The following is a 14,571-nucleotide window of genomic DNA, read 5'->3' as shown; positions in this document are numbered from 1 at the left end:
CAGGGGGGCCCAGGACTCAGGGGTGTGAAGACCCCTAGAGGCCTGGGCTTGGGCTGCTCTTTCCTGGAGGGGAGCACTGAGGCCCTGAGGGGATGGGCAGTGCCCCCACAGCTCCTTGCCGAGAGCCCCAAATTCCTGCAGATGCTCCTTCCTGATAAGCACAGCTCCCAAAACCAGGTCAAGGCCACTGGTGGCTCAGCCACCTCCTGTCTCCTCCCTCAGGTAGACTCCAGGCTGGACAGGTCATGGTTGATGCTGAGCAGTAGCTGCCCTGCTGGTCTTCACAGCACAAGGCTTGACATGGAGCCTCTTGCCCTGTGGCCAGGGTTGCCACGACGAGAGAGAAGGATGCTACCCCATGGGTGCTGGGCAGGGATCATGTGACTGTCTCGTGTTTGGACGATCACTGTTTGGTGGGCGGGTGTCAGTGCAGCCGACCCCAGCACATGTGCAGCCCCGGGCCCAGAGAACCAGCGAGGCTCGAACTCAGGGGCCTGGTGTGTCTGGGGCAAAGGTGAAGGAGAAAAGGCTGGATTGAGGCCCCGGGAACTGCGGAGAAGTGGCAGCAGCAGGCAGGTTTGGAGAGGGAAGGGGCACCTGCTCGGGATGCAGGGGACAGTCCAGGGTTGGGACGGGCGGCGCTGCTGCTGGAGAGTCAATGGAGGGGTCGGGCAGCCTTAGAGCCCCAACAAGCTGTGGATGAGAAGAGTAACAATCACACTATCTTCAAGCCCTAGAATTTGATGAAGTCCTTTCATCTTAGGATAACTGAATCATAGAATCTTGGAGACTTCGGTTTTTAAAATCACAGACATTTTGAATCTTAAATTGCTTGAGGGTTAAAATCTTTGGCCGCCTCCCCTGCCTGGTAGCGACAACATGCACTCTGCACTCCGTGCTCTGCACACATTATGTCCTTCTGTCTCCATGACAACCCTGAAGCGTGCAGACTATTATTCTGACTGATTTTCCAGATGAGGAAACTGAGGCTGGGTGAGTGTAACTGGTTGGTGAAGGTCGGACACCTTGGAGTCGGCACAGCTGGGACCCGGCCCAGCACTTAGCCTCCGAGGCCCGAGCTCTCAGCCTCTCAGTGAGTTTGCCTCCTCGGAGGTCTCTCTGCTGAGTGCTCACCTGTCCTTGCACACCTCCAGAGACGAGGAGTTCATTACCCCTCCCCAGGGCTATCCGTGTGTCCCAACTGTGGACGCATCTCTCCTCCACAGGGCATCCACCTGCTGTCCTCACATCTGCCTTGAAGGACCCCAGAAGTAGACAACACTTCACCCAGGACTCCCCTGGGGGGGTGAGCAGCTACCCGAGGTAGGGCAGTGACCCCACAGGAGGGGAGAGTCTCAGAGAGAAAAGCCCAGCTGCAGCCCCTCCCTGGTGAGAGAGAGCGGGGTTCACCTGAGGGAGGGAGTCAGTGGAGCCGGTGGGAGCCGGTCCACTAAGGACTAGAGACACCCAGACGATGGGAAGGGTGGGGAGGGCGTGCAGAGCAGGGAATGTACAAAGTAGACGTATAGCTCTGCTCCAAGGGTCCGTTATGGGGCCTCATAAAACGGGCATCCTCAGGCCCTGACTGCAATCTCTCAGCTCTTTTCTCTAAAAACTTATTCTGCAAAATGCGCCCGTGCCATCCATCCTCCCAGATGGCTTCTTAAATGAAGCTGTTTGTTAAGTGGAAGAAGAAAAGGCCAATTGATCAAGAGGGCTGAATAGGGAGAGAGGCCGCGGCCCCCGGGGAAGGAGAGGCGGGGGGACCGCGGGTTGGGAGGGCGCACCGGGAAGGCCCTGTGGTCCCGGAAGGGCACAGAGCACAGCCTCCCAGGTGAGACGCCAGGCACAGCCGAGCCCACATGACCAGAGTACCCACGACAGCTGCCGACCGTGCCAGCGCCTCTCCGTGTGGCCTGCTGGGGGGTGAGCCCTGTGCACCCACACACCCTCACACGACCTGTGTTCCACATCCCATGACTGTCTTGATCTGGCTCATCCACAACTGAAATTTATTTCTTGCAGTTTTAGAGGTTGGAAGTCCAAGGTCAGGGTGCCCGTATGGTCAGGTTCTGAGCTGCAGATGGCTGATTCCTTGTAACCTCACGGGGTGGAAAGAACTCGAGGTGGCTCCGGGATCTTATAAGGGCGCTAATCCCACTTATAAGGGCTCCACCCTCATGTGCTAATTACCTAACAGCCCATTGAGGACTTTAACATACACGTTTTGGGAGGACACAAACATTCATTCTGTAACAGTGACCATGGGCATTGCACAGATGAGGATCTCAGAGGTACAGGCGCTCGCCCAAGGTCACACACCCACACCCAAGAAGAGGCAGACTCAGGATTCAAGCCTGGAACTAACTGACTCCAGAGCCCTGGTTCTTTTTTGTTTTTTTAAGACTGTATTTATTTATTTGAGACACAGAGAGAGAGAGAGGCAGAGACACAGGCAGAGGGAGAAGCAGGCTCCATGCAGGGAACCTGACACGGGACTCGATCCCAGGTCTCCAGGATCATGCCCTGGGCTGAAAGCGGCACTAAACTGCTGTGCCACCCGGGCTGCCCAGAGAGCCCTGGTTTAGGGTATCACATAGTCCGGCTGAGTCTGAGTCTCTGGGCCTGGGGCCCAAGATCTGTGTCTTTAAAAGCTCCATCCCACCCCAAGACCTTTGGATGCACAGCCAAGGTTGGGAGCTCCTGAGCTGCTCCAGTCTCCTCGTTGTGCAGGTGGAGGAATGGAGGCCCCCAGAGGGGCGCTGCTTGCACAGGGTCCCACGCACACTGGGGGGCTCGAACCTGCACTCACTCTCCTGTAAATTCTTGAAGTGTTTACAGAGCCCACCCCCGGGGAGGAATGAGGGGACAGAACTGGCCGTGACCACACGCACATCCGTGGCAGCCCAGGGCATGGAGCCTCAGTGAACTCTGCTTCCACCTCCACAGGAGGCCTCTTTGCCCTCTCTTCCTTCCTCGGTGTCTCCCACCCCCTCTAAGCCCAGCCTGCGGAGACCTTGAGGACACCTCTGTCCCTGTCACTCCTGGCTGCTCTGCACCAGCTGCCCCAGCCTGGTGTGGCCACGGCTCTGAGAATGATGAGGAACGGGAAGAAGCAGGAAGGGCCTGGGGAGGGGTGCTCCGAATGGGAACGCTTCCTCCCAAGGCCGCCCAGCTCTAGGCCCTGCACTGTGTTCTTCCAAGTTTCAAATCCCATATGTTCCACCAAACAAGGGGGATCAAGAAAGTCTCAAACATAAGCAGTGCTAGAAAGTGGCATGTGCCTCATACTCACCAATGGGAGCTTTGCTTCTCCAGGGGAAGGGGCGTCTGTCCCACTTCCCAAAGGGGCAGTGCAAGGTGAGGAGGGAGCTCCCCTGCTTCATCACACGCTCCCCCCCAAAGTTGAATTAAGTCATTCCTGCCCTCATTCATTCACCGGACATACCAGGTACTTACCGTGTGCCCACCCTGCCCCAGGGACATAGCCTGATGGAGGCAGCCACATGCCTGCCCTGTCATCATGGAGCTCACGCTCTGTAACAGGGGATGCAGCAGCAGGGAAGGGGAGTCCCAGGAGGAGGGGAGCCAGTAGGGTGCCAAGGCCCAAGGTGGGGACAGCTGGGGGTGGTTACCTGCAGACGGACACCATCACTCCCCAGCTCGGAGCAGCTCCACCTGCTTCCCTGTGAGCCTGGTCCTTCTGGGTAGACTCTGACCTGACTACATGTTGAGGTGCACTTTTCTGGTCTCTTTAGAGACCTTTTCTCTAAAGGTCTTGTCTCTAAAATAGTTAATTCAGGACACCAGGCTGGCCCCTCCCACAAGGTGGGATGGCCTTGCCCACAGCCAGGCAGGTCACCTAAGGCCAGTGTGCTTCTTCCCGGGCCGCTGCCCACTGACCTCTCCGCCCTCCCCTGCGGCCTGAGATCCCCTCAGGGCCCCCCCACACTCCTTTGGGTCCCTGGGGACAGGCTGTGTCCGAGAGGCCGCTGGCTCTTCCCAGACCCCTTGGAAGCAGTGTTCTGGTCTGTAAGGGGGCATTGCCCTGCCTCCTGTGACAGGGCTGCCAGAGACTGGGGGGTGGGAAGCCCCGGACACTGCCTCCTGCCCAGCAGGCCCGGGAACGGAAGGAGCTTCACCCCATGAACCCACAGGGACCTGGACCCAGATTCTGAGGAGCAAATGTCCTGTCCTGAGCCTCCCAGTCCTCAGGCGAATGGCCCCTGCCCACCGTTCCTCTGGTCCCCCTGGGGGACCTGGACAGGGACTGTGTAACTGGACTGTGGCCAGAGCACAGAAGCATGTTCTAGAAGCCCTGGTGGCCTGCAAATAGCTGGGGGTGGGGGTGGGGACAGACACATCCAGGTAGTGTGGGCCTCGGTCAAATGCATTTCCTCCCCCATCTTAGTCCTGATTCTGGGGAAGCTTTGAAGGATGGGGGACAGGCAGGAATCCAACAGCCCGTGGGCATCTGCTGCTGCTGCTAAGAGCCATAACCAGCCAACAGTCCCCTCCCCCCAGACACCATCTCGGGGACCCTCTACAGCTTCGTGAGGAAGACGCTACTATTGATCCCATTTTGGAGATGAGGAGGTGGAGGCTCAGAGAGGTGCTGTGCTGCCTTCCCCTCATCTCAGAGTTTACCCCAAAACCAGCAGATTTGCTGACCAGCACCACCTCACCCAGGCTGCTGTGCCTCTGCCCATGTTCGAGGGTGACCTGGGGACAGTGAACGTCCTATTTACAGAGCGGCTACAGAAGCAGGTGTCAGCCGTGAAGGGGCACCGGGCACCCCTGGACCCGTCTTGCTGGAGGCTCGTGCCCACCCGGGGGAGCCCAGGGAAAATCACCACAAGCACAGCGAGCTGGTGAGAGAATTTCCCAACCTGGGCAGGGTGACGGGCGTGGGGACAGGAGGCTTTCGGCGTGGACTCTGAGGACGTGAGCTACTGGGTTTGGAATCGACTCACATTGGTGGAAGGAGTGGGATTCCGGAGAGTGAGGCCAGCGGGAGAGTGGGCTCCGGAGGGCAGTGCACAAACCCGGAGTGAGGCTCCGCCCTCCATCCTGTTTTAATAAGAAGAAGGAGTAAGAGAAGAGAAACACTCCTGCCCTGGCACTCAGCTGTCCCAAGCACTTTACACCTATTAATGCAATCCTCGCAGCAGCCTTACGCTCGTATCACAAGGAGGGAGAAGCACAGAGAGGTTGAGTGATTTGCCCAGGGTCACACAGCTGTTGAGCGGCACAGCCACAATTCACACCCAGCCTGTCTGGGCTCTCAACCCTCCTCTGCCGTCCTGTCATGACACGCAGTGGGAGGCCAATGAGTACACTGAGCGCTGGCAGAGGCCGGGAGTGGGTGGGTGGGTGTGCAAATTGTCTTTTATTAAGTGCACTTTGGTAGTTCGGGCTTCAACAAGTAGTCACTCACTCAACACCTGCTAGGTGTCAGGCAGGCCCTGCGCGGGGCCCTGGGCGCACTGAAGGGAGGGGGCCCAGCTGGGGTGCTCTGGTGACAGGTGGGTAGACAGCAGCCAGGGATGGGGACGGGGGAAGTGCCACAGCACAGGGCAGGGGCCTGGGGCAGGCGGCCCGGGACTGGCTGCATCTCATCCTTGTCCTGCGGCTTGCGGACACCCAGGAGTCTGATCCCTGATGGGTGCTCATGCGGGGCTGTAGGTGGGGAGACAGAACCCTTGTGGGCTGCTATGGCGTGGGGGAGGGTCCATGTGGGCAACTTGGAGGAAGGCAATCGGGTGACAAACATCCTGAGCCTGAGAAACATCACTTTCCTCGATGCCCCGATTCCACCTGCAGGAGCCGGTGCTGAGGACGTGGTCGGGGCCCCAGGCGCGTGGGCCCCCAAGGGCCATCACCGCCTGACATGCACCAGGAAAGGGCTGCGATCCTCCACGCGCCTGCCTGACGGGGGCGGACAGCCGGGTCAATGTGGGCGCCTCTAAATGAGGTACCCTCCGAAGCTGTTAACACGATGCTTTTGAGGAATTTTCAGTGATGTGAATGAACGCTGATGGTAGCATGGCAAGCAAAGGAGCTGAATACAGAGTATGTCCCAGTTACATATTTAGTATGTGCAGAGAGAGAGCCCAGATGACGATGACGACGGTGACGGTGGCGTGGCGCTGCTGAGGAAGGCGGCTAATTACAGAGCACTTGCTATGCGCCTGGCTCTACCTCTGTTAGCTCATTTCAATCTCATGACACCCCTGCCAGGTGGGAACCCCGTGGTCCCCACTGCACAGATGAGGACAATGAGGCACAGGGAGGTTGAGTGACTTGCTGGGGCCGGGCAGGGGTGGGGGTCACGCAGCTGAGAGAGGACTCCAGCCCAGGTCTGACGGCTGCAGAAACCCCTCCGTTCTCTCTACTGCTGTCAGCACGCCCAGGCTGGAGGCAGGGTGTGGGGCAGGCGGTGAAAGGGGTTCCAGGCACCTTGTGGAGGACGTGGTAGGTACAGATCACTCCTTTCTGATGACCTGCTCGAGTAAGAGGTGATGGGGCGTGGACCAGGTCTGCAGACTCTCAAGCTCCTGCCTCCACGGCGAGCTGCTGGATGGGGCCCCGAGGGCCAGGCACCTGCTTGGAACACCACGCCCTGAGGCCCCAGCACTTCCAGGATTGCCCTGGGGCTGCGTGGAGGATGCACAGAGTCCATGTCCCCATTGGCGCAGGCCCTCCCGTGGACTGCCCCGGTGACTCCACAGGCCTGAGGGTTCCCTTGCAGAGCCCTCCAATCCGTCCAGGTGTCTCCCTGCAGGGCCCAGTGGGAGCCAGGTAGGGACAGGTGCTGGTGGCTGGGTGGCCCAACCCACTCCAGGCTCATTAGAGGGGTTTCGCACCCATCACCCTAAGAGAAAGGCAAACACCAGGGCAGGAGGATCTGGGAACGACCACTCACGGTCTTGCTAGTACGGAAGCCACTGTTCCTTCCTTGATTCCTGCCAGACACCGCCACCTCCACCCGGCTTCATGCTCCCTGTACCTCCAGCGCCAAACTCGGGCTGAGGGGCCTCCCGAGAAACTCAGCAGTGGCCGGGGGGGCCCTCTGCCCAGGTTTGTGTGCTCACTCATACTCCTGATGAGGAATGGTGCAGGGACCTCCCCCGGGTGGACGGGGGCGGGTTATCCTCCTCGACCTTGAACGTGTGAGTTCACAGCAGCTGCCGGTGTGGACAGACCAAGACGTTCTCCCAATTGTGGGACCACAGCCTGGGCTGGGAGTGAGGCTGCTGGAAGGAGGGAGAGGCTGTTTTGCATCCTCCCCTCCTCCGCCCACCCCCTCCCAGACAGATGCCCCCCCACGTCCCCCTTCGCCTCCATTCCGTGGGGTGCTGGAACTGGAAGCTTCGGTACGGGCCATGCTTGCCTGCTGGGGACCAGCAGAACCTGGTGCAGCCAGACCGCCGTCTCCTAGCTCCGCCAGCCGGGACCATGCACACATTCACAGCCTCCAGAGCAGCGCTCCTGTGTGGTCGGGTGTGTGCATTTTCCCTTTACAAAGTGGGTCTCCTCCGTGATCTCCCAGCCCCGAGAATGAGAGTCGCAGGAATTACCCGTGCCACTTGCAGATGAAAACCGGAGTCACAAAGAAGTAAGCTGATCCCGAGTCAGGTAAGAAGGCTGAGCTGAGCTCCTGCTTGACAGCAATCCCTGCCTGCCCACCCCCCCGAGAGAGGATCCCAGACTCTCTGGGCAGAGCAGGTAGGAAGGGGTGCACGTGCGGGGCGGGTAAAAGGCTCAAAGAACAAGTCTACCTCCCAGTCACCGCCCGGATCTCCCCCCAGAAGTGCTTTCACGCCCCGCAGGGGCAGAGAGACACACCCCTACTTCCAGCTGCTGGGACAGCTTTGACTCTGAAACCCCTCCTTTCTTTTTTATTTTTTTTTTAAGATTTTATTTATTTATTCATGAGAGACACAGAGAGAGAGAGAGGCAGAGACACAGGCAGAGGGAGAAGCAGGCTCCATGCAGGGAGCCCAACGCGGGACTCGATCCCGAGACTTCAGGATCACACCCTGGGCCGAAGGCAGGCGCCAAACCACTGAGCCACCCGGGGATCCCAGAAACTGCCCTTTCAATATGTTGAAATTCGTTTGTCCATTCGCTCATCATTCCCTCATCTACCTGTTTGCTTGAGCACCTACTATGTGCCGGGCACTCTTCCAGGCCCAGACAGAGCAGTAAACACGATCGTGGAGCTGACATCTCACTAAGGAGAAAGGCAATGAGCAAACCGGTACGCGGTTGGTCAGATGCCCACACGACAGGGGCGCACAGACCGGGGGGCGGGCGGAGTTGACGTGGATGCTGTGTCGGCCACCACCCGGAAGCGTCCACACCTTTCCCTGTGCCTCAGGTGCTGGGAGGCCACCACTCCCGGACGCCCCCAGGCCTGCCTGTTTGGAGAGTCTTGTCCCCAGTCTTGTCCTGGGCTCCTCGGCCGGCTGGCAGACAGGGGCTGCTGGGATTGTCCTGGGGCCACGACAGCCACCACAAAGGACAGCGTCTGCAGAGCCAGCCTCCCTGGACCACAGGCGGAGCCTTCTACACCTAATTGTTGTTTCAGTGAAACAATACAGAGAAAAGGTGATGGAATTACTGTCCCATAAATGTGCTCAGTGACGTGTTCCAGCGTTTCGTGCCGCTTTAGATGTATTTCTCTGCGTCTCCATCCGGGCCACTCGCACGGGTCGACAGTGAGGATTTCTCATTCTGCCTTCCTCTCTGGGGTGTCGTGTGGGGTTCAGTGACTCCTGCCTCAGAGAGGTTCTAGATTAGGAGTGAGCATAATTGTCCCATCTTCTAGACGAGGAGACAGAGGGTCAGAGAGGTGCGGTGACTCGCCCACGGTGCACGGCAAGGCCGGGGCAGGGGAGGAGTCCTCAGCCTGGAGCTCCTCTGGCCTCTCATCTCAGCATCCTTCCTTCCCCACCACAGGTTTAGAAGCCAGAAAAGTTTCTGGGCTTCGAGAGAACCGGGATGCTTTCTCCGGATGAAGCCGCCAGGCACATTTAGCATCCACTCTATGCCCTTCCCCACTTGACCCTCAATTTACGTCACCACATTCATCCCTCACGGTAGCCTCCTAAGAGGGCGTCACGGTCCGGTTTTACAGAAGAGGAAGCCGAGGGTCAGAGGAGGTCAGGAGCCTGGCAGGGGCAGCACAGCAGCGTGTTAGAGCCTCCCCCTGCCTCGGCTTCTGGACAGCGCGCCCTTCTCAACCCTTGCACGTGTGGTTAAGAAAAAAGCTTCTAAAATCAATGAGCGACGGGGAAAGAGGCCTCGTCCAACAAATGGAACAACATTTAAAAATACCTACTCCATGCCTGGAGCACGTTTTTAAAGCTTACTCTGTGCCTGGGGCTATGCTGGACACTTTCCATCTTTCTCGTCTTTGACACTCACGACAGCTGTGTCAGTAGACAATTCATTCCCAGTTCACAGAGGAGGAAACCGAGACTCAGGATGGACAGTGCAGTAAACACTCGGGGCAGCACAGCACAGAATTCAGAACCAGGCCCGCCTGATCCAACAGCCCCTCCTGCACACCGAAGCGCCTGTTCTGTGGTCCCCTCCATGGACGGGGACGTGGGTCCCCCTTATTCACTGAGAGCCCCTCCTCGTTTCCCCGGAGGGGAAGAGCCACAGCTTACGTCTTCCAGCCACAGGCTGGAATCCTGGTTCTGCCGTTTTCCAGGCATATGGCTGGAACAAGTTAGCCCCCTGGGCCTTAGTTTGCTTGGCTGTAAAATGGGCTCGTAGGAAGGCTTTCTTGTCAATATAAGATGGTTTGGAAGAACGAACGAGGGGACAAAGTTGTGTCCTAGCTCTTTCTGGTGTCCTCCATGGCACGCACCTCATTGTATCATGACTGCACCTATTTGAGGGTTTTTTAACACCATCTACTTCACCGGCACATGAGCTTTGTGAAGGTGGGGACCACATCTGTCTCAATTCCTGTCGTCTTCCCAGGTCTCGGCACAGGTCCAGGCCCAGGGCAAAAGTTGTGAGAGATCTGCGAATGGATGGACATGTAAGTACCTGACACATGGCAGGTGCTCCGTCAGGAGCAGGCATCTTGGTTCTCCCCAGATCCTAGAGATCTCATCACTCCCGGCTTCCGACTTTCCTCAGCACTGTCGCCCAGCACCGTCCCTCAACATTGTCTCCCAGGAGTGTCCCCTACCCTGTCTCCCAGCACTGACCCCCCACTCCCTCTTCCAGATGACCCTTAAGGGCCAAAGTGGCCCTAGGGTATTGGGCATCGCCCCCACGTCTAGCCAGTGCCTTTTGAGCTTATTTACAAGTTACAGAAGCAAGAGCTGAGCAATCCAGAGTCTCCTTCATTGGGCCACTCATTACATTCTTGGTGACCACACGCCCCAAGGTCACACAGGGCATCCCTGAGAGAGCCTGGCAATATGACCTTCAAGATAAGGTCCTTGAAATCTTAAAATCCTGTGATCCTAACATTTAACTCAAGGTTTTATATTCTAAGATTCTACTTAATTAAGGATTCTAAGACGCAGTACCATCAGATTCTAGGTTTTGATAACTTCCAGGTTCTAAAATGCTGAGATTCTCATAAGCAGCCATTTGCCACTGGAGAAACTCCCATCAGAATCTCTCAGCCGCCAGATTGGGTTTTCCCTCTTCCTGGGCCCCCACTCAGCCCCACAGCACACCACGGGAATGTGGCTTTTCACGGCTAACATGCTAAATTTATTCTGCCTTTTTAGCACCACACACTCACCTTATCTCATGCTCTGGTCTCCAGAATAAATATGTAAGATGACGGATCTTTGGATATTTTCTGCGTATAGAGAACCTATGTGCTCCAGGAAGGGATTTAGACACGGGGTGCCCAGTGATCGGGGTGCAGCAAGCCCAGAAGAGGGACGAGGCTCTGTGTTTTTGCTGCAGAGGCCTAGAAGTGCCCTTCATCTGCAGAGACTTCCAGGCTGCCATGGGGACGAGGCAGATGGAACGACACCCCTAGGTCTGCACATCGTCAGAGGATGGACCTAGCTGGTGCCGTAGATGTTATGACCCCACTTTACAGAAGAGCAAACTGCAACCCAGACAGGTTTTGCGGGTTGCCTGAAAGCCACAGGCACAGCTAGAAGATGACAGTCCCCTAACGTGCCGCCCCTCCCTGGCTGCAGAGCTCAGTGGGAGGGAGTTCACAGGGGAGCCATCGGAAGCTGAAGCTGCAGAAGTGTCCGCTGCCCTCATCGGTGCCAATTCCACCTTCCTACAGACGCTCCCCCTCCATGTAGCGGAGCACAGTATCCCCACCGCATCAGCCCGACGAGGTCATTAAGGGGGGGCTGATGAGAGAAGCCTGTGGGCACCGTATAATTAACTCACAATAACACGCGAGGTAAACATGGGGTCTTATCAATATAGTAACCTTGCAAACACCCTGGGAGGCTCTCCTCTTCACCCCCTGTGCCTGGAGCCTCAAAAGCGATTGCCCATATCGATCAGCCAACCATTAAAAATTGATGGAAAATTTAACTTAATTGAGCACACTGGGGCGCCTTCGGTGAGTCTGAATGGGACGACTGTGAGGGAAGCACCAGCCGCACGGACAGGGACACCCCCTGGGGCCATCGCCCCTCCAAAGGCTCTCACAGGGTCTCCATCCCGGCTGGGGTTCAGGCAGGCATCCTTGTTCCTCAGCTCCCGTGCACCATGACCCCAGCCTCCTGTCTTATCAGCTCCACATACCTACCCCCCCCGCCCCCCACTGGCCACAAGAATGGTCATCCTGAAAGGCCAGCCTCCCTCAGGACCTGGCATGGCTCCCTATTCCCTGAAAATACCTTAGCTTGGCCTTCACACCCTCCCTGATGTGGGCTGGCCACTCTCCATCCCATCTCCCAGCACGTACCACCCTCGGCTTTGACCACTCTATGTCTTTGTCCTTTTCCTGCCCTGGATTCTAGCATGCTCACAGACTTGTCATTCCTCTGGCTGGTTCACACACACCATGAAGCCCCACCTTGCTTTGCCTCCTCCCAGAAGCCCCCCCATTGTTCCCAGATAGCCCCTCCCCCATTGTTCCTTCATACAGGGTTTCAATCAGTGATCTATTGCCGCAGATGGCCTACCAGAAATCACAACAGCTCATTGGCTAACGTCAAAACACATTCATTGCTTGCTTCTTTGAGTAGGCTGCGGGTTGGCTGGGCAGCCCTGCTGATCTTGGCTGAACTCACATGTCTGGTGGGACAGGCCAGAGTGCCACGGTTGCTGGCTGCTGTAGGCTGACCTTGACTGGGGTGTCGGGAGCATCTTGGCTCTGCTCCGTGGGGCTCTCGTCCCCCGGAAGGCCAGTCCGGGCGTGTTCTCTTAGCCATGGAAGAGGTGCAAGAGGCAGCTCCAGTGCACAGCCTAATCTACATCTGCTGACATCCCACTGCCAAAAGCAAGTCATATGGTGGAACCATATGCTTTCTGTCAAGGGGTGGGACAGTTGCCCACCCACAGTGGGAGGACACTGCAAAACTGCGTGGTACAGGGTGCAGACGCACAGATGGGGTGCGGACCTGAGGCCAATGCTGCATCTTACTACAGAGCACTGTGTGTTCACCTCTCACAGCTCCCAAGGCTCTGCGGTGGAGTGACCTTTCTAAAATTTTTAAACAGCGTTATTGCATTCTAGTTGACATACGATAAACTGTGCATACTTAATGTGCTCCTTTTGATGAGTCTGACATATGCATATACCCACGGAATCACTAGCACAATCAAGTTAATAAATAGACCCGTCTTAGTCCCTTTGGGCTGCGCTAACAAAAACACCATAGACAGGGTGGCTTGGACAACAGACGTGTATTTCTCTCAGTTCTGGAGGCTGGCAAGTTCAAGATCAGGTGCCACCAGATTTGGTGAGATCAGGTTTATGGACGGCCGTGTTTTCACTGCATTCTCAAGTGACAGAGTGGGGGAGCTGGGTTTGCTTTTATAAGGGCACCAATCCCACTCATGGGGCTCCACCCTCATGACCCAATCACATCACCTCCCAAGGGCCCCACCTGCTGATAGCATCACATTGGGGGTCAGATTTCTTTCTTTCTTTCTTTCTTTCTTTCTTTCTTTCTTTCTTTCTTTCTTTCTTTCTTTCTTTCTTCTTTCTTTCTTTCTTTCTTTTTTTAATTTGGATCTGAGTTTATTTATTTTTCTTTTCTTTGTAGAGTTTTTAAAAATTTATTTAAATTCAATTTGCCAACATATAGTACAATACCAAGTGCTCATCCCATCAAGTGCCCTCCTCAGTGCCCGTCACCCAGTCACCCCAGCCCCCCAACCACCTCCCCTTCTGCAACCCTCAGTTTGCATCCCAGAGTCAGGAGTCTCTCCTGGTTTGTCTCCCTCTCTAATTCTGACAATCATCCTATGGTTTCACTCATATGTAGAATATAAGAAATAGTGAAAGGGATTATAAGGGAAAGGAGGGAAACTGAGTGGGGAAAACTTAGGGGGGTCAGGTTTCAAGGCATGCGGAGGACCCAGACATTCAGGCTGTTGTAATACTCCTCAGCCTCAAGTAGCTCCCCTGCCCTTTGGGGATCTCTCCCTCCCGTTTCTCTCTGCCAGACCTCCTCCCCTGCCCTAGGCAGCAATTAATCTGCTTTCTGTTACTACTGATTAGTTCTCATTTTCTAGAATGTTCTCTAATGGAATCATCCAGTATGTGCTCTGACTTGTCTAGCTTCTTCATCAATGTTGTATGTATCAAAAAATCACTCCCTTTCGTTGCTGAAGAGTGTCTCATTGTATGGATAGACCAGGATTTGCTTATCGATTTGTTCCCACCGTACAGCTTTTACAAATAAAGCAGAACATCCATGCACAAGTGTTTCTATGGACATATGCTTTCTTCTGTCTTGGGTAAAAACTTGGGAGTGAAATGACCAGGTCATCCGAGAGCTCGGGATGCTCCTCCTCCTCCTCAGACTTGGTATTGTCTGTTATTTTCCCATCTTCGTGGGGGTGAATTGGTACCTCACAGTGGTTTTGTTTTGTATTCCCCTAAAAACTAACGACGTTGAGCATCTTTTTGCGTGCTTACTGGCTATTCCTCTGTTCTTTGACATCATGACTGTTTTAATCGGGTTCTTTGTTCTGCTATTATTGAGTTTTGAGACTTCTTCCTAGGTTCTGGGTACAGACTGTTCTCGGCCATGTGTTTGGAAAATATTCTCTCCTTGCCCATGGCTTGTGCTGGGTGAGACTTTCAAACACATGGGGCCCCGCATCCCTAGCAATCGGTGCTCGCTGAGGGCTTGGCCAAGAGACTGATGGGATGTATCAGGGTCTGATCCACAATTTCCATAAAGACAATTTCCAATACTCTTAGGGGAGAGCCACTTGTGAGGGCTCATCGACATCATCCTCCCGTGATGATATCATCTTGAAAATCATGGTTATGGACGGGTGCAGCAGGTGGAGAGGGTGGGCACAGTCCCTTGTCCAGCATTATTTTGCTGATCCAAGGTCACCCCCGACCCATGGGCCAGGCTTATCCGGCCACTG

Source organism: Canis aureus, chromosome 5 (assembly GCF_053574225.1).
Source record: "Canis aureus isolate CA01 chromosome 5, VMU_Caureus_v.1.0, whole genome shotgun sequence".
In the NCBI taxonomy this organism is placed as follows: Eukaryota; Metazoa; Chordata; class Mammalia; order Carnivora; family Canidae; genus Canis; species Canis aureus.
The sequence above is the reverse complement of the archived record's forward strand: the minus strand, read 5'-3'. Positions refer to the sequence as shown.